The following is a 20,222-nucleotide window of genomic DNA, read 5'->3' as shown; positions in this document are numbered from 1 at the left end:
TTTGATATCTGGTTTATTGAGTACGTACTGATGTGACTTAAACTGTTAAATTGAAAGTATGACTACTCTTATTTGAAAGTTATTGAGATAACTGTATTTGCATAGCTCGTCACTACTTCTTAGTTCCTTATTTATTTCTGTTACTTACTGAGTTGGTGAACTCATGTTACCCACTATACCTCGAGTACAGATCTTGACACTTCTGGTTACGGAGGTTGCTGATTGAGGAGTCAGACTCAGGAGACTATTGAGGTAGCTACATGGCATTCGTTGACCTTGATTCTCCTTTCCTTTCATGTTGTACTATTCTATATTTCCAGATAGTGTTTTATCAGTCGGATGTTATTATCATTTAGATGCTCATGCACTCAGTGACACCGGGTTTTGAGGATGGATTGTTTAGTACTTTTGGAGTTATATCCTATTCTAAAAGATTTTATTTAATATTAACTGCTTCCGCCTTTATTTATAAGTTCTATTGTGTTGAGATGTTGAGTTGAGGCTTGCCTAGTACCACGATAGGTGCCATCACGACAGGTGAGATTTTGGGCCGTGACAAGTTGTTATCGGAGCATTAGGCTACATAGGTCTCACGAGTCATGAGCAAGTTTAGTAGAGTCTTGCGGATCGGAACGGAGACGTCTGTACTTATCTTCGAGAGCTGCAGAACCCTTTAATAAATTCCACATTCTTGAATTCTTATCGTGCGACATTGATTAAACTTGAAGCGTAATTCCTTGAATTCCTTCCACGCATTCGTGTGCGCGCATGAACGCTCGGTATTTGCTGTGCATCGAAAGCTTATGATTCCTTGGATGAGGTACGAGATGTGATTTCTTTGTGTGATGTTGGGCCGGTCTGGAGCGCTTGAGGCCATGTTTTGTCTATGGCTTGAGTACTAAGATTTCGATTTTGTGAGCACGTGCATTTGGGACTTATATGTCTGTTTCTGTCCTTGCTGGTTGGATCTGTGACTGGATGACTAGGGGTGAGTATGATTTGATTGCGAGATGTGTTTAAATTATTCAAATGTGGCGGGAAGAGTTTGCTGAGGACGTAGCAAGGATTATTAGGTGTTTGACTTCTGTCTTGAGTTGGCATATGGCCTCGAGCTATGGGTGTGTTGAAGGACCTCTCGTGCAGTTTAGTAGTGGAGTGGAGTAAATCTTTATGTTGTGTTATGAGTTCAGACTCAGAGTGGGGTTAAGTGATTGTGTAATACTTATGATTATGGAAGAGTATAAAGAGATACCGGTTTGAGGCTAAGCAAGTGGATTATCTCCCGCGGGACGTTCTGAAGTTTGTGTGATCCTCATGTTGTTGGTTGGCAGTCCTTTTTTACCAGTGAAATATACGTGTTGCAAGTTGAGTTTGAATCACTTATAAGAGTGGGCTTGATTGTTATGAGGGTAAATGCGAGATTTGCAAATGGTTTGAGGAATTACATGGGTTGTGTTGCATTAGCTTATGAGGATTTAGCTTAATCTCATCCAGTTGGGGCAGCTCAACCAGTTATTGCGGCACGGGCCGATGATAGGCATGCCTTGTCTTTTGATGCTTTGCTGAGATTGGACAAGTTTACCAAGTTATTTCCAGTCCATTTTAGTGGTACACCTTCTGAGGACCCACATAATTTTCTGAACCGTTGCTATGAAGTATCATAGAACATGGTAATAGTTGAAAGCAATAGGGGTTGATTTTACTATGTTTCAGATAACGGGTTTCGCCAAGAGGTGGTGGAAATATTACATATTTACTAGACCCGTTATGGTTCTGTCTGAAGATATAGATGCATCGAGAAGATTACCCAATGAATCATGTAGGGGTGCAACGGACCTTGGCGTCTAGTTGATTTATATAAGTTACAAAGGTCAACATTGTGGTTTATTGGACGTTGTGACCTATGACTTCGCGCCAAATGGGGATGTCTACTATCAATGAATGGATCCAATGGTCATATGTTATATCAGTCTTGACCTGAAATGTATATATATATGGTACTGAAAGGCTCCCCAATAATTTACACATATTTAAGGCCTGAGACATGTAGGGGATAAGGTTAGGACTTGTGGTATGTCTGCCTCCTTAATAATCCAATACTTCAGTTTCAAAGGAGTTAGAAAAAAAACAACTTTACATTTACAGAAGGTTTGCTCAGTGTGGAAGTCAAGGTTGAAGATTTTGGGGTGCTTCAGAGAAAGTACAGTGGTTGACGATCGTTTGGACTATGTAGTTTGTGCCAAGATTTATCTTGATGGCGCTATACTTTTGTGATTATTGTGCATAATTAGGAGAAAGAGTTACCCCAAAGAAGAATCGAAGAGTATATTAATAAATAGGTTAGCTTAGTAGTGTTGAGTCAACATAGCAAAAGAAGAAATTAGCCGCCGGTGTTTGTGGCAAGCCTATGAAGAGGGCAGACTAGCCAGTGCAACACCACCTACATGGCTTAGTTCTCAAAAATGTTTTTTTTGTAGGAGTTTGTCTCCCGAATTCTCTGTAATATGTGGTATATGGGGTCCAAACGGTTGTGTCACGTCACCATGACGGTATTATAATAGGTCATCAAGTTTAATAAGTTAGCCGTCATACTCCTACCTTAGTTTCTATAGCCAGAGAGCGAGTCCACAGACTCATTAAATGACTCAATTATTATCTTGAAATTTTGTACAACTCGGAAAGCTACAAGTTGATGCTTCATCTCGGCTAGTGGTAGAAATTGCCAAAATGTTAGAATGTGTTCTAGATGAGGAAAAGAGGAAGCTAAGGAGACCAATAGGTCTCGAGGTTTTAAAGGATTCAGTGGATTCTACTCTACAACTACAAATCATTATGACAGGGGCTCGGGCAGCCGGCCATCCCAGTCAATATATCTGATTACTCAGGGTGCTCCAGTAAGTTCTTTTAATGCACTACCGACACGAGCTTCGTATAATAGTTATTCTAGTTATCTAGCATAGACTCAATATGAGCAGCTGAAACCTCAAAGGGATTGTTATGAATGTGGTAGTACTACACATATCATGGAAAAATTGTCCTAGACTTAGGAGAAACATAATTTTTAAAAGCACTCAGGCTACGTGCCTCATTGCAGTTACTACTCTACTTAAATTACCAGCCAAAGGTAGGGGTCAGGATGTTAGAGGTGAAGGTGAGACTCCTAAAGGTGGAGACCCAACCCGTTGATATATTTTCTATGGTATGGTTGAGGTCGCAACACCAGATGGTGTCATTACACGTACGGTCTTGAATTATTATAAAGCAACAATTTTCTTAACTTGATTCGGTTCTGAGTATCAAGGCAAGTCCTCCTACTCCACTTATGAGTGAGCTTCGTAATTCTGAAATCTGCTTATGTGAATACTCCTGTTGGGAAATTCGATGGAGATGGCTATGTCTATCATTATGTGCTGTGATTTTGTTAAACGAAAAATTATTCAAAAGAAGAAAATGGAATGTTCCAATTTGGCACGATGTGAATATTACTTGTGGTACAGAGTTGAGGATGAGATCTTGTGTTTTATATTATGTGAAATATTTAAACCGAGCTACAAGCTGCGGTAGATGTCATATAAGGACGAGGTTCTTGTGGTGAAAGAAAGAAAAAAAATTATGTGTTTAAATGCTCCCTTTGAATAATTAAAAATTGTACTGTAGTACTTATAGGGAGTCAAGCCTATTAGACTTATTTGAAAAAAAAAATTCTTGTATGAATATCTTTGTGCATAATTTGCCAGATTTGTATTGTAATTATTGAGTTTTAGACTACGAGGTGAGTACCTTGGGGATGTAATTGTTACTCGTTAATTCGGGTAAGTAATTATGAGATCTTCATGCCTCGTTATTCGTAAACTGGAGGTTTGAGACGAGATTTTGTTAACATGAGGTTAATTGGTGATGTTGTAATATTTTATGAACAACTATTAAGACCAGAGATGTGGTTATGGTCATACATATGATGTGTTTCATGTCAAGATATCATTGTGATAATGTCGTGCTTGTAATGCGGAGATTAGTGTTATTAATATATACTTTGTGGTGCTTTGTTGGGTTGTAAACATGTTGTTAGAAGCTGTTTCGGTGTTACTCTGACAGGTGAATAGGCCCAATTAAAGGGGAGACTCTGCCGAAATTTCTGAAAAATTTGGGAGTTAGAAAAAAAATTGGGATATTGAGATGTGCAAAGAAAGAGATAAGTTACATTATATGTTTAACGACATGCGCTACTTCTCATTTGAGGATGAATGACCCTAAATGGGGGAGAATGTAATACCCCCTATTTGATGGATGCGTAGGCACGAGTTGCTATAGCCAGTCGGGACTAATACCGTGTATTATGCCTCCGTCTCTTGTTGTTCATTGTTGATACATGACATTACCTCTGTTTGGGCTGTTTATATGATTTTTGAGAGCCTGAGAGACTGGAGAGATTGATGACTGAGTGAGGCCGAGAGCCTGATCTGTGAGGATATTTATGGGATTGGGCTGCACGTCGCAGCATGTTGTTACTGATTGATGACTGAGTGAGGCCGAAGGCTTGATCTGTGAGGATATTTATGGGATCGGGCTGCACACCGCAGCATGTTGTTACTGATTTATAACTGAGTGAGGCCGAGGGCCTGATCTGTGAGGATATTTATGGGATCGGGCTGCATGTAGCAGCATGTTGTTACTGATTTATGATTGAGTGAGGCCGAGGGCCTGAGTGATTTATGCCACGAGGTGGCTTGTTATAGTGCTTGGGCTGAAGGAGCTCCTCCGGAGTCTATACACACCCCTAGTGAGCGCAGGTATCTATTGAGTGTGAGTGCTGAGTGAAAGTGTCGAGTGCTGAGTGCTGAGCGACTGGGAGGAATGAGTGAACGTGAGGAATGAGTGATTGTGAGGTTGGAGTAAATGGGAGGACAAAGTGACTGTTATTCTGAGAAAATACATTTACTTCATTATTGTTGCATCGCAGATATCATATCACTGGTTTGAAAATTATTGGAAGATATTATTTACTACTCAGTCAAATTTGATATCTGGTTTATTGAGTACGTACTGATGTGACTTAAACTGTTAAATTGAAAGTATGACTACTCTTATTTGAAAGTTATTGAGATAACTGTAATTGCATAGCTCGTCACTACTTCTCAGTTCCTTATTTATTTTTGTTACTTACTGAGTTGGTGTACTCACGTTACCCCCTATACCTTGTGTACAGATCTAGACACTTCTGGTCACGGCGGTTGCTGATTGAGGAGTCAGACTCAGGAGACTATTGAGGTAGCTGCATGGCGTTCGCTGACCTTGACTCTCCTTTCCTTTCATGTCGTAATGTTCTATATTTCCAAACAGTGTTTTATCAGTCGGATGTTGTTACCATTTAGATGCTTATGCACTCAGTGACACCGGATTTTGGGGATGGATTGTTTAGTACTTTTGGAGTTATATTCTATTCTAAAAGATTTTATTTAATATTAACTGCTTCCGCCTTTATTTAAAAGTTCTATTGTGTTGAGATGTTGAGTTGAGGCTTGCCTAGTACCATGATAGGTGCCATCACGACAGGTGAGATTTTGGGTCGTGACAGATAGGGAAAAAATATTTTTTAAACTTAACTTTCATAGAATTAATAGCATGTTGATAAATTACCCCACCCTCTGAAAATTAAGTAAATAAATCTGCAAGTATCGCAATATAAACTAAACAGTTAGAAATAGTAGGATAATATTGCCCAGATAATTTATTTGTAGCAACATGAAATTGTTCTAAAAAGTCTACAAGCATTTTAACATTAGTCTAATATTGATTTGTACGGTGCTCATCATCATCATCATCATCATCATCATCATCATCACCACCTACACGAGCATTATACGTTGCATTTATTAGGTTTCTATATTCATATGCAACAACTAAACTTTAATACATGTAATTCCATCTAGTCGGACAAGGTGTAGGAACCTTTCTTTCTCTAAGGCCAAAATCATCACATTTTTTAAAATATTCTCTAAGCCTACTTCTACGGTTTGAATAAAAAAGCCAATTAAGAGCCATTTTAACCTTTTCAATTTCTACATTTAAAACTTTTATACCATCACCGACGATTAAATGGTAAATATGACAAATACATCTAACATGAAAAATATTACTAAATGCAGGATTTAGTGTAGTTGTAAGCAAGCCTATAGCATTAGTGTTACTAGAAGCATTATCCATTGAAACCGACATTATTTTATCTTTAATACAAAAATATCTACAAATATCTGCAACTGTATTAGCACTAAACTTACCTGTGTGGCGTGAATTAATTATTCTATAAGCAATAATGCGCTTTTGCATTATCCACTCCTCATCTATCCAATGACTTGTAACAGTTAGATAATCACAGTCATTACCACTTCTACCAATATCAGTAGTAATAGCAATGCGACAATCTATATGAGTAAATAAATAGCGCAAATATTGTTCATATTCATGTTTATATTTATAAATATCGCTCTTTACGGTTGCGCGAGGCCATCCTTTATAAGTAGGATTAAAAACTCTTCTAATATAATGCACAAAATGAGGGTTAGAAGGAAAACTATAGGGTAAGCACATAACAGTAACTATTTTTGCCAATTCTTCACGATCTTTATTTGGATCATAATATAAAATATCACCGGTAACAGTGTTAATTCCCGGTTGAACTAGATTTGACCTTGTACTAGAGTTAACCTTAGTATCTACACTTGTCCCCTCTTGCGCAGCTTTCATTTGTAAATATCTAGCATTATCTCTAGGGTGTTTCTTTATGTGTCTAGTCAAAGTACTCGTACTGCTACGGTCTCCAGTATATTTATGAGCCATCAAAGACCCACAAGTTTTACACTTAGCTTTATTTTGTTCTCTTAGTTGAGTAAAAAAGTGCCAAACAAGAGATGTTTCGGTCCGTTTAGAAGGTTGTCGATTAAAAGTAGGGTTTACTACAGGAGGGTCAAGCGGGACATCAGGTGGGTTATTAACAGGACTAGTAGGTGTATCATCTAAATCCGGTTGGGTTTCATCTAAATCATCATTTTCCTCATCATTTTCAAAGATAGTTTGATTAGGATAAAGAGCATTCATAATTTCATCATTTAATTGTTGACGTGGTGCAACATCATGGCAAAATTGACTATCGAAAAATTAAAAACAAAGGTTATCACTATCAAAAGTAACATGTGGATAAGGACGGGTAGCAGGTCTGGGTCGGGAAACCGGGGGAAGAGTAGTAGTTTGACGACTAGATTCACCAATTTTAGATTTTCCCTTACCCTTACCACCAAATATTTTTTTCAAAGAAAAATCCATATTAATTATAATTATACTAACTAAAACAAACAAAACTATAATATTAAAACTTAAGAGTTGGAACGAGTTTACCGAATTGATGAATAACTTCTTGAAAATTGAATATCGTTGAAGACTTGAATACTTTAATTCACCAACTTCATAATTTTTCACGAAATTGCAATAATAAAGTAAGCAATTATAGAGAGATTGAGAGAGATTGATGAATTTGTGAGTAAAATGAAAGAATGAGGGGGTATTTATAGTTGAGAAATGAGAATAGGGAAAAAGTATAATTATAAAAAGTTTGGGGGCCAAATGGCTATTTTTGAAAGTGCCAAACGGCTAAAATTGCTGGCCAACAGCTACTTTTTAAATTTCAGACCGTTCGCCCTTTTTTTTAAAAAAAATTGAAATATAGTCGTTGGGCCCGTTTGGAGCAGTTGAACCGGCCCAGGCCCGCCTGCCGATCCCGGGCTAAACGGTCCCGGGCTCGCGGGCTATTTGGTGAGGACCGGCCCACTGTGGGCTTTTAGGACCGCTAGGGACCGGCCCGTTTGGCCCGTTTGCAAGCGGTTCCGGGCTGGGCCCGGCCCACAATGCACCCTTAAGCAGGAGTAGTAGCATCGACAATATTAGCAGCGTTATTCTCCATAATAACAACGTAAAATATCCTTAAGATTGTTGGAAAAAAATTGGATGATTATGGAGAATAAAAGGTTTAGCTTGAGGCGTGTCAAAGACACTGTCCTTAAGGATATTTCGCCCACATCGAGATAAATAATATTAGGCGTATCCCCCAGGATTCAACAAGCTCTTCTAGTATAACTAGGAGCAGAAACAACAAAGATTTATAAAAAGAAAATCTAGCACAAAAGAAAGAAGAAGAAAAGTTTTTACTATTTTCACACTACTCTTCTATGTAAAACCGAAGAAGTATATATAGTGCAAAGAAAATGCACACTCTGATATGAAACTGTCCAAGCCATAAAGGCTTTTTAAAAACTTCAGAAACGTAAGCTTCAAAAACCGTTAAAATCATGTCCAAGCCACAAAGGCTTTTTAACTTTTCAAAAATGTAAGCTTCAAAACGTTATAACTACGAAATCAGATTGTTGGCAACCGTTAGAAACTTAAGGCCATTAAGGCTCTTAAAGAATTGAAAGGAATACTCGATTGAATTTAAAGATCAGATTGAAACGTTTCACACAAATGAGTATTCATTGGTCAGATTATTTGTCCCAAACTTAATTTAATATTAAACTGATTTCTGTTACAAATATATTTAAAATAATTACTATTATAAAGACCCATTAATATAATAGCAAGAAAATAAATCCACACATAATTTTAAAATATTTCTTTTTGAGATATCAAAAGTATTTTTCTATCAAACAATACAATACCATACAATAGGTAACAACCCTTCAAACAAGCTGTAAGTAAATTTGCATAATAAGAGATTGGGGCTGCTAATCTGCTCTACTTACTTATGGATCAGGATAACTGACGTAGAAAAAAAAAAGGATCTTGATCGAGTTAGTTCTTTGTTAACTTAAGCATATCACATTCTCATTTACTGATAAATTTTGTCAGTTGCTTGAATGCAATTCCAAGGAGCAGTTCAATATATTTCTGCAATAGTCTATAAACAAATGTATCGTACAAACTTAGGAAATAATTACACACATAACACCATGCATGCTTTCTATTCAACCAATTATTTGGTAAATAGTCAATACTCTGACCATATTTTGGAGCTAACATAGTGAACCATGATTCTTAACTAGGGGTGCATATGGGTCGGGTTGGTTCGGATCTTACATTACCAAATCAAACCAATTGTGTCGGGTTATTAAATCTAAAGACCAAACCAAACCAATAAAACTCGAATTTTTCAATCTCGGGTTTTTTCGGGTTTTTTCCGGTAAAATCTTCCTAGAACAAAACATATAACTCGTGCTCAAAATATTTCTTTAACCCTAGTAAGATACAACTATATAAATTATTTTTCAAGAAAATAATACAAAATATGAGATGTGTCATGGCATTATCCTAAAATATTCAACAATAAAATTATGTAATATAAATATTGTAAATTAAATAATAATAATAATAATAAATATAATCTAAAAGTACTAAGTCATGCTAAAATAAGTAGACTAATAAGGAAGTATTAATTACATGACTAAATGCTAAAGAAAAAATAAAAATAGGTTATGCATTTTTATCTAAATTATTGCAAAACAAAAAATAGATATTCAATATATTCTCGTTTATAGTATTGAATTGAATGTCTTTTGTTAGCATTAATATTGATTTAATTTTGGTTTGGGCTTTTGTTAGCATTATCTAATTTACTAATATTAATGGCTATAAAATTTATTGGAACATTCAAAAGTTCTAAGTTCAACCATGAAATAATACCTTAAAAGATAAAATTATGAAATTTTTTAAGAAATATTTATTAAATTACATCACAATAAGTATATATATATTAAATATATCTAAAATTTATATATATGTAATGTCGGGTTAGTTTGGTTTCGGTTTGACTTTCTTTAGTTAAAACCAAACCAAACCAATGACGGACGGGTTTTTTTTTCCAAAACTAAACCAAATCAAACCCAACCATAATCGGATTTTTTTTCTCGGTTTGACTCGGATTATCGAGTTGGTACGGTTTATCGGTTTCTTTTGTAAACCCCTAATTCTAACATAAGTTTCCAATTGGAATCCATAATCTTGTCACACCATAGTCCACAGTATAAATAACGTCCATTTTATTTATTAGAAGACAACGCATGCATCAAATCAGGCAATAATCTCCTTACAATCCCAAACCCCTATAACTCCATAGTCCATACCATGTTTAGGTTAAATAGGATTCTGACACAAATCTGAATGATTCCAAAAGAAAGTTCAACCAAAATCGATGAGTTAACGTTTATCTCAATGCTTTAATGACTCACTTAATGATAATGGATCCAACTGTTTTCCCATACCGTGCAGATAGTGGTGGTAAATGGGCGGTTGGATCGGATTTGGGTGAGTTAAATAGGCGGGTTGAATATGGGTTAACCCATATTATATAAGTGTAATATTTTTTCAAATGCAATTTATAATTTTCCTTTTGCTCATATTATTTAGTGACATAAGCTTAACTGGAATAATATACGCTCTTCTTTGTTAAACTTATTCAAATTATTGTAAACTTAAATTACTCTTCCACAAAATATGATAATTTTCATTTTAGAAAGAAAATGTGATTAATGCACATCAAGCAATTGTTGAATAAATTAGAAAATTATATGGAGGAATTACTGGGATCCTCCTGTACTCCATGAATATTGGTGAATCCCTAAAATCATGTATATAACCGTTAGTGATTTCCTTCCTAAATTAGCTTGTTGCTCATGCTATAAAGAAACTCCTCTTTAACAACTTCAATAGTACAATTATAATAGCTTTACTTTTTACCATGGTATCAGCGGAAAAAAAAAAAAAAGATCCTAGAACCTTATCATATCTCTCTATAGAATAGCAGAAAGAAAAAGTATGGCGGATCAAACTCTTCAATTGAAATTTCCCAAACTGCAGACATCACATCTAGACTATCTCAATTGATCACCCAAACACCAGCAGCAACAATCACTTGTTGCATCGATCGACGTCAAGCTTAATGATACTAACTGTGGAGATGTATATCTCAGGCAAAGACCAATTGGGATACATAAATGGCGATTTACCACAACCACATGAGTCAGATCCGTCTTTCAAAAAATGAAGGACAGAAAACACAATAGTAAAGGATTGGCTAATCAACTCTATGGAACCAACACTCATAAGCAACTACATTCGATTTCCAATCGCAAAAGCAGTTTGGGATGCCATGGCTACACCCTATTTTGATGGAACTGATATATGACCTCAAGAGAAAGGTAACAAGCTAAGGCTGAGACAAGGAGGAGGATCCATCGAAGCATACTACAATCACCTTCAAGGCTTGTGGAGAGAGATTGATTTTCGTCGTCCTAACCCAATGAGGTGTGAATCTGATATAAAAAGATATAACTCTATTTTACAGGAAGATCGAGTTTATACTTTTTTAGATGGGCTTGATGATCGACTTGATAAAATTCGAGGAGATGTACTTCAACTTCAACCATTTCCTACGGTAGAACAAACATATGTTCACGTTCGCCGAGAGGATTTAAGGCAATCGGTTATGCTGACAAAAAGAGACACTGTGAATGGTGTAGCTATGATCTCAAGAGGACAAAAGTCATAACGGCAAACCTCACTTTGGCTAGTGCCTGATGGGAAACCAAATACATCAACGAAAAGATCACAGGTAGAAGAAGGGGGTTGCACACATTGTGGAAGTGCAAACCACATCAGGAATAGTAGCTTCAAGCTATATGGATATCCATATTAGTGGCCTGATCTCAAAGCAAAAAAGAAACAAGATGTTGGTCGAGCCGCTCTTATGAACAAAGCAGATCACTCCGTTGTTAGATCCACCAAGCAACAATTGTCACTAATACCACAGAAAACGTACCAGCTATCGCGAACAAAACAGAAACGTTTCATATCCCAGGTAATCAAAGTTGTATAATTTACTCCGGAGCTATTGACAATATGACATTTGATTCACAGGATTTTGTTGAAAAAAGCGAGCAAAGACGATCATATATATAGTAGATATGCCCTAGATCCAATATCATATTTGATGATTTGAACATATTTTTGTGAACGTTATTTGATATAAAATATATATGGCATTTGATATTCTATTATAATTATTATTAATTGTTTGATTAATTTGATAAGGTCCTTGATTAAATTTTGAGATTTGTCATCGTGATAGAGATCATGATAATGAGAGCAAAGTCTCTTACAATTTAATCTAAATTTGTTCTTGATCGTAGGATTATTAATTTGGACATTAGTAATCCGGTTAGATCAATATTTATGTGATCGTCTTTATGGGATAAAGATTAGTTGATCTCATTAACTAAATCACATAGATAGATGATACATATAGAGATATGATCATTGAACCGACTCATTGGATAATTCCTAATGGTTAGAATTACCATAAACTATCAATAGGATATATTCTCTTGAAGAATGTGATGTAATCATTTCCTTTGACCTGAGATCGTCATAGTAATTAACAAGTTATTTATTGTGCTTTGATACCAGACACTTATGGCCCTAGGGCGATAGTTGAAAGGATATTGGGTACGATTAAATACTTGTAGAATTAGTGACTGATCAAGATGGAATCTGCCAACTCTTGGTAATGAGTTTAAGCTTCATGTTGTCATGAATTATAAACGACCAAATTAAGACCTTGGCCAGGGCAATTGAATGAAAGAAGAAAAATGTTTCTTAGGTCATTCAATGGTCGATTATATTTGACATGAACACATAGTTGGTCGCCTATTAGGATTTGACAGTTGAACCATATCCTAGGGTGATCCAGAGCTATAAGGATAGAAGGAATTACTACATTATTCTTCTACTGGTTTTTGAGAGTAAATTGTATAGTTCATGCTATCCAGTCGTTAAGGAGTGTTGCTAGACGCCACCCTTGATTAGTATATTAATGTGATTAATTTACTACCAGTTTAGTATTGAACCTATGGAGTCGCACACTTACGAGTGTTCTGATCTTTGCTAAAGGATTAATTAATTTATTATTTGATGATTAAATTAAGGAATTTAATTAGTCAAATAAATTTAGCTATTAGTCTAAATGAAATACTATTATATTCATTGCTAGCACAGATGATATAGTTAATATTGTGAACAAATTGAAGTTTTCTATTTGGAATAGAAAATTAAATTTTATCTCTTGGTTGTAATATATATGGGATATATATAATATTAATTGATATTAATTATATAAAAGTTGTATATAATATCAATTTAATTTTGTAATTGGATTAACGTAAAAGTCCAAAAGGACTTGTCGGCTTATTCCAATCATGTACATCACATTAAGAATGAGATTTGTACTATTCAATTTGGATTGAATTAAAAGGTCCATAAAGGACGTGGCTTCTATTCCTGTATGGAGTGTGATTTAGTTTTCTAATAGAATTTTTTTTACAAAGTTCAATTTTGGAATGAACTTGTAAAAGAAGTAAATCACGTTTATATTTTTCCTTAACCTAATGAAAGGTATCGTTGGCTTAAGTGATATATAAATACATCACTAAGGGTTAAGAGGCCACGGTGAAAAATAATACTTTTAAGAAGCCACAAAATTAAGAGAAAAACGTACTTGAGAAGAAAACTCACTTTTTGAAAGTGAGAGTGCAATATAAAGCCAAGAGAAAAAATACAATTACAAGAAAAGTGTTACTTGTTCTTCTAATTTGAATTGAGATTTTTGAGAAAAATTTCAGCACAAGTTCTTTCGTTCAATTTGTTCACGGGTTTCATTGATCAAAGAGTTGATAGCAAGGATCGGTCTTGGTGTGGATACGCATAGAGTCTTCGCATTATCGAAGAATTGGAAACGAGACTTTCTTCACCGGGTACGTCTTAGATCCGATCTATTGACATGTAAATAAACTTCAAACACGAAAAGATCTGCCTAGGATTGTTATTGTCTTCCTCTGCGTGTTACGAACACTATACGCAATCCTTTAGTGGTATCAGAGCCGTGGTTTATTGTGTCTAAAATTTATTTACGAAATATTTTAATATTATATTTGAAGAGTTCGAACAATAATATTTGTGTATTGTGCATTATCCAAATTGTTTTAATGCATATTACATTGATATTATTTTATTGTGGATAAAATATGTATTTATACATGTTAAAATATTGAGATAGTTCGTAACTTGAATTTGAAGTTTTGTTTTAGATACGATGGGACTATATAATAGGTTACATGATTCTATTGTTATTTTTAATTGTTATTAGTTCATGAGATGTTAATTAATAATAGTTTTCTGGCATGAATTATTTTTATGTGATATATAAGATATACATGTTAGAAGATGTTGAATTTCATTTTTATGTCACGTGCTTGTTCATTACATAATTTTGAATTATTTATTATATGTGATGTAAATTAATTTAGGACTAAGCATGTAGATAATTTGAACTAAATTCAAATGCTATAAAAGATTTGATCTTCATGTTATTAAAAAACGTTTTAGTAACAATTCCCTCTTACTAAAATTTGAGTTCTTAAATAATAAAATATAAGGTATTTTATTATAGAGCTATCCATCAAGGTAAATAATTTTACTTATTTCTGGTTTATAAGGAGCGGCCTAACTACCAGGAGACTTATAGTTCGAAAATATGTTAAAATTATTTATTGCATTAGATGTATGGATTGAAAGAATTATTCAATTTTACACTAGACGCCTGGACTACCCGGGGGAGTATAAAATTTAATAAATTCTTTGCTATCATGATGGTTGAACTCAACTATGCCAATAGGATCGACTTGATTACCAGGGGACTATTTGACATAGAGCTATTTAAGGAAATTGTATGGGGATACAATTGGTAAGAGTGTCTACCTTTAAAATATATGTGAGAAACGACTTGACTTCCAAGGGGCTCATACATATTGTTAAAGGATTCCTTTATTCCACTAACAGAAATAAAGATTTCGTAAACTATAATGAGGGTAAATAGTTTAAAATAATTAGTGGAAATATCATTTAGATAAAAGTCCATGTCTTTATGATATATGCAAATATGTTCTTATATTATTGCCTTTTCTTTTCTATATTTTAGATTTCTCAATATGTCTGTTATATCACTGCGCGAAATACTTGAGACCAACAAGTTGGTAGGACCAAACTTTGATGACTGGTATAGAAATTTGAGAATTTTTCTCATGCATGAAAAGCTCATTGATGTGATCGATAAGCCTGCAAAGATAATCCCACCAGAGAATGATGTTCAAGGCACCAAGGTTTATCAGAAATACTTGGAAGAATGCCTTGCTATTAAACACATCATTCTCGCTTCTATGAGTTCTGAACTCCAGAGGAAACATCAGAATATGGATCCAATTGCAATAATTGAATATTTTAAGAAGATGGTTGATACACAATTGGACATTGAAAACTCTCCAGTTGGACCCCTTGTCAATTATATGATTGTTCTTACAGAAGAACATGAGAAGTTGAGGTACAAGCTTGGTAAAGAGCTTTCTGAAGATTTGATCTTGCAGTCAGTATATGATGCTGAATGTTTTCACTGTAAGAAGAAAGGGCATTGGAAGAGAAATTGCAAGGAGTATCTTGCAACTCTAAAGGACAAGAAACAAGGTGAGGCATTAATGAAAAATATTTTCAAGGTTTCTTTAGCTACTACTAATTCTTCACTGTGGGTATTAGATACTGGCAGTGGTTATAACATTTGTAATATGTAACAAGGGTTTAAGATAAGTAGGAGGCTAAAGAAAGGAGAAGTTAATCTACAAGTTGGAAATAGTGCAAAAGTTGCGGCCGTAGCTGTAGTATCAATTTCTTTAATAATGCCTACGGGCAAAGTACTTATGTTGGATAATTGTTATTACGTTCTTAAATTTGTTTCGAACATAATTTCAGCTTCTATATTAGACAAACGTGGTTTTCACATTAATATAGGCAATGGTATTTGCTCTATTTATTATAGTGATAATTTATATGTGAATGGCTATCTCCAACATGACGTTTATGTCTTACCTAATGTGAATGCTAATTCGATTATGCATGTTTCAAGTCTTAAGAGGAAAAGAGATGATCAAGTAAATCATGCATACCTTTGGCATTGTAGGCTTGGTCATATTGGAGAGAAAAGAATTAACAAGTTGTACAAGGAAGGGTACCTTGACAAATATGATTTTGAATCATATCCAACTTGTGAATCTTGTCTCAAAGGAAAAATGACCAAATCTCCATTTACTGGAAGTGGAGAAAGAGCTTCTGAATTATTGGGACTAATTCATATAGATGTTTGTGGGCCCATGAAAATTCAAGCTAGAGGTGGATATTCTTACTTCATCACCTTCACTGATGATATGTCAAGATATGGATTTGTGTATCTTATGAAACACAAATCTGAATCTTTTGAAATATTCAAAAGGTTCCGTAGTGAAGTTGAGAAGCAGACTAGTAAAAGTATCAAAGTACTAAGGTCTGATAGAGGTGGAGAATATCTTAGTGAAGATTTTACCAGATATCTCAAAGAGAATGGGATTCTCTCACAGTGGACACCTCCAGGAACACCATAACACAATGGTGTGTCTTAAAGGAGAAATCGAACCTTATTAGATATGGTGAGATCTATGATGGGATTCATTAATCTTCCAATAAATTTATGGGGATATGATTTGGAAGCAGCAACATACTTACTTAATAAAGTTCCCACTAAGTCAGTCTCTACAACACCATATGAGATATGGAAAGGATGTAAGCCTAACCTTAAACATATTAAAGTTTGGGGTTGTCCAGCTTATGTTAAGAGACTACAGTCTGATAAACTTGACTCAAGATCTGATAAGTGTAGGTTCATTGGGTATCCCAAGAAAACAATGGGATATTATTTCTATCACCCTTCTGACAATAAAGTGTTTGTGGCCAGAGAAGCAACCTTTTTGGAAAGGGAATTTCTTTTAGAAGGAAATTATAATGGAGAAATAGAACTTGATGAAGTTCAAAAAACTAATGAATCAACACAATATAAGGATCATGAGATCCAAGTTGAAGAACCTTTATTGGATGTTTTGAAGTTGCCAAGGAAGTTGTCATCTTCAACGGTTGAAGTTCAAGAACTAACTGAAGTTCAAGAACAGGTTAATGAACCAGTTCTAAACCAAATTGAACAACAACCAAATCCAGCACAAGGTGAAGAGGTTGTACAAGTACCTCTTAGAAGGTCTACACGAGAACGTCATGTACCAACTAGATTAAATTTATTGGTACAAGATGATGTATCAAATGAGGTTGATCATAATGATGATGACCCTAAGACCTATGAAGAGGCTATACAAAGTTCTGATTATGAGAAGTGGCAAAAGGCCATGGAATCCGAAATGGAATCTATGAAGGAAAATAAAGTATGGACTTTAGTTGAACCTTCAAAGGATATAAAACCTATAGGTTGTAAATGGGTTTTTAAGAAAAAGATTGGAGCAGACGGAAAGGTGGAGACCTACAAAGCTCGTCTTGTTGCCAAGGGATATTGTCAGAAAGAAGGAGTCGACTACGACGAAACTTTCTCTCACGTGGCAATGCTCAAATCTATTCGGATTTTGCTTGCTATAGCATCATACTATGATTATGAAATATGAAAAATGGATGTGAAAACAACTTTCCTTAATGGTGAGCTAGAAGATGATGTGTACATGACACAACCTGAAGGTTTCACATCTTCGTCTGATCATAATAAAATTTGTAAGCTACAAAGATCCATTTATGGACTACAGCAAGCTTCTCGAAGTTGGAATATTCACTTTAACAAGATAATTGAAAAGTTCAATTTTGTTAGATGCAAAGAAGAACCTTGCGTGTATAAAAAGGTTAGTGGGAGCACAATTATATTCTTAGTGTTGTATGTTGATGATATATTGCTCATAGGGAATGACATACCGGCATTGCAAAGTACCAAGATTTAGCTATCTGAACAGTTCTCCATGAAAGACTTGGGAGAAGCAGCTTATATATTAGGAATAAAGATCTATAGAGATAGATCTAGGAAGCTGCTTGGACTTTCCCAGTCTTTGTACATTGATACCACCTTAAAGAGGTATAATATGGATAATTCCAAAAGAGGCTATCTATCGATAGACACTGAAATTACTCTCAGTATGGAGGATTGTCCTAAAACACCCGAAGAGAGAGAACACATGAGTAGGATCCCATACGCTAGTGCAGTGAGCTATCATGTATACCATGATATGTACACGTCCTGATGTGGCTTATGCACTTGGAGTGACTAGCCGATATCAGGCAAATCCTGGTGAGGAACATTGGAGGGTGGTGAAGACCATTCTTAAGTACTTAAGAAGGACTAAAGACCAATTACTCATCTATGGAGATTCTGAGTTGAAACTTGAAGGATATAGTTATGCAAGTTTCTCTTCAGATATAGATGATAGCAAATCTATTTCTGGTTATGTATTCACCTTAAATGGTGGTGCGGTGAGTTGGAAAAGTTCCAAACAAGCTACAGTAACTGATTTAGTGACTGAAGCAGAATATATAGCAGCTAGTGAAGCTACTAAGGAAGCTGTATAGATGAAAAAGTTCTTAACTGAACTTGGTGTGGTTCCTTCAATAGAAGGTGCGGTTCCACTGTTGTGTGACAATACTGGAGCCATTGCTTAAGCAAAAGAACCAAGATCACACCAAAAATCCAAACACATTCTATGAAGGTATCACTTGATAAGAGAGATCATTGAACGTGGAGACGTTGAGATTCAAAAGGTTGATGGAAAGGAAAATGTTGCAGACCCATTCACTAAAGCTCTTGGCGCGAAGGAGTTTGACAAGCACAAGTGAAAATTGGGCATGAAGTACAAGAGCGATTGGCTCTAGTGCAAGTGGGAGATTGTTAGGGATATAGTAGATATGCCCTAGATCATATATCATATTTGATGATTTGAACATATTTTTGTGAACGTTATTTGATATAAAATACATATGGCATTTGATATTCTATTATAATTATTATTAATTGTTTGATTAATTTGATAAGGTCCTTGATTAAATTTTGAGATTTGTCATCGTGATAGAGATCATGATAATGAGAGCAAAGTCTCTTACAATTTAATCTAAATTTGTTCTTGATCGTAGGATTATTAATTTCGACATTAGTAATCCGGTTAGATTAATATTTATGTGTTCGTCTTTATGGGATAAAGATTAGTTGATCTCATTAACTAGATCACATAGATAGATGATGCATATAGAGATATGATCATTGAATCGACTCATTGGATAATTCCTAATGGTTAGAATTACCATAAACTGTCAATAGGATATTCTCTTGAAGAATGTGATGTAACCGTTTTCTTTGACCTGAGATCGTCATAGTAATTGACAAGTTATTTATTGTGCTTTGATACCAGACACTTATGGCCCTAGGGCGATAGTTGAAAGGATATTGGGTACGATTAAATACTTGTAGAATTAGTGACTGATCAAGATGGAATCTGTCAACTCTTGGTAATGAGTTTAAGCTTCATGTTGTCATGAATTATAAACGACCAAATTAAGACCTTGGCCAGGGCAATTGAATGAAAGAAGAAAAATGTTTCTTAGGTCATTCAATGGTCGATTATATTTGACATGAACACATAGTTGGTCGCCTATTAGGATTTGACAGTTGAACCATATCCTAGGGTGATCCAGAGCTATAAGGATAGAAGGAATTACTACATTATTCTTCTACTGGTTTTTGAGAGTAAATTGTATACTTCATGCTATCCGGTCGTTAAGGAGTGTTGCTAGACGCCACCCTTGATCAGTATATTAATGTGATTAATTTACTACCGGTTTAGTATTGAACCTATGGGGTCGCACACTTACGAGTGTTCTGATCTTTGCTAAAGGATTAATTAATTTATTATTTGTTAATTAAATTAAGGAATTTAATTAGTCAAATAAATTTAGCTATTAGTCTAAATGAAATATTATTATATTCATTGCTAGCACAGATGATATAGTTAATATTGTGAACAAATTGAAGTTTTCTATTTGGAATAGAAAATTAAATTGTATCTCTTGGTTGTAATATATATGGGATATATATAATATTAATTGATATTAATTATATAAAAGTTGTATATAATATCAATTTAATTTTGTAATTGGATTAACGTAAAAGTTCAAAAGGACTTGTCAGCTTATTTCAATCACGTACATCACATTAAGAATGGGATTTGTACTATTCA

This window comes from Nicotiana sylvestris, chromosome 1, assembly GCF_000393655.2.
Source record: "Nicotiana sylvestris chromosome 1, ASM39365v2, whole genome shotgun sequence".
NCBI lineage: Eukaryota > Viridiplantae > Streptophyta > Magnoliopsida > Solanales > Solanaceae > Nicotiana > Nicotiana sylvestris.
The sequence above is the reverse complement of the archived record's forward strand: the minus strand, read 5'-3'. Positions refer to the sequence as shown.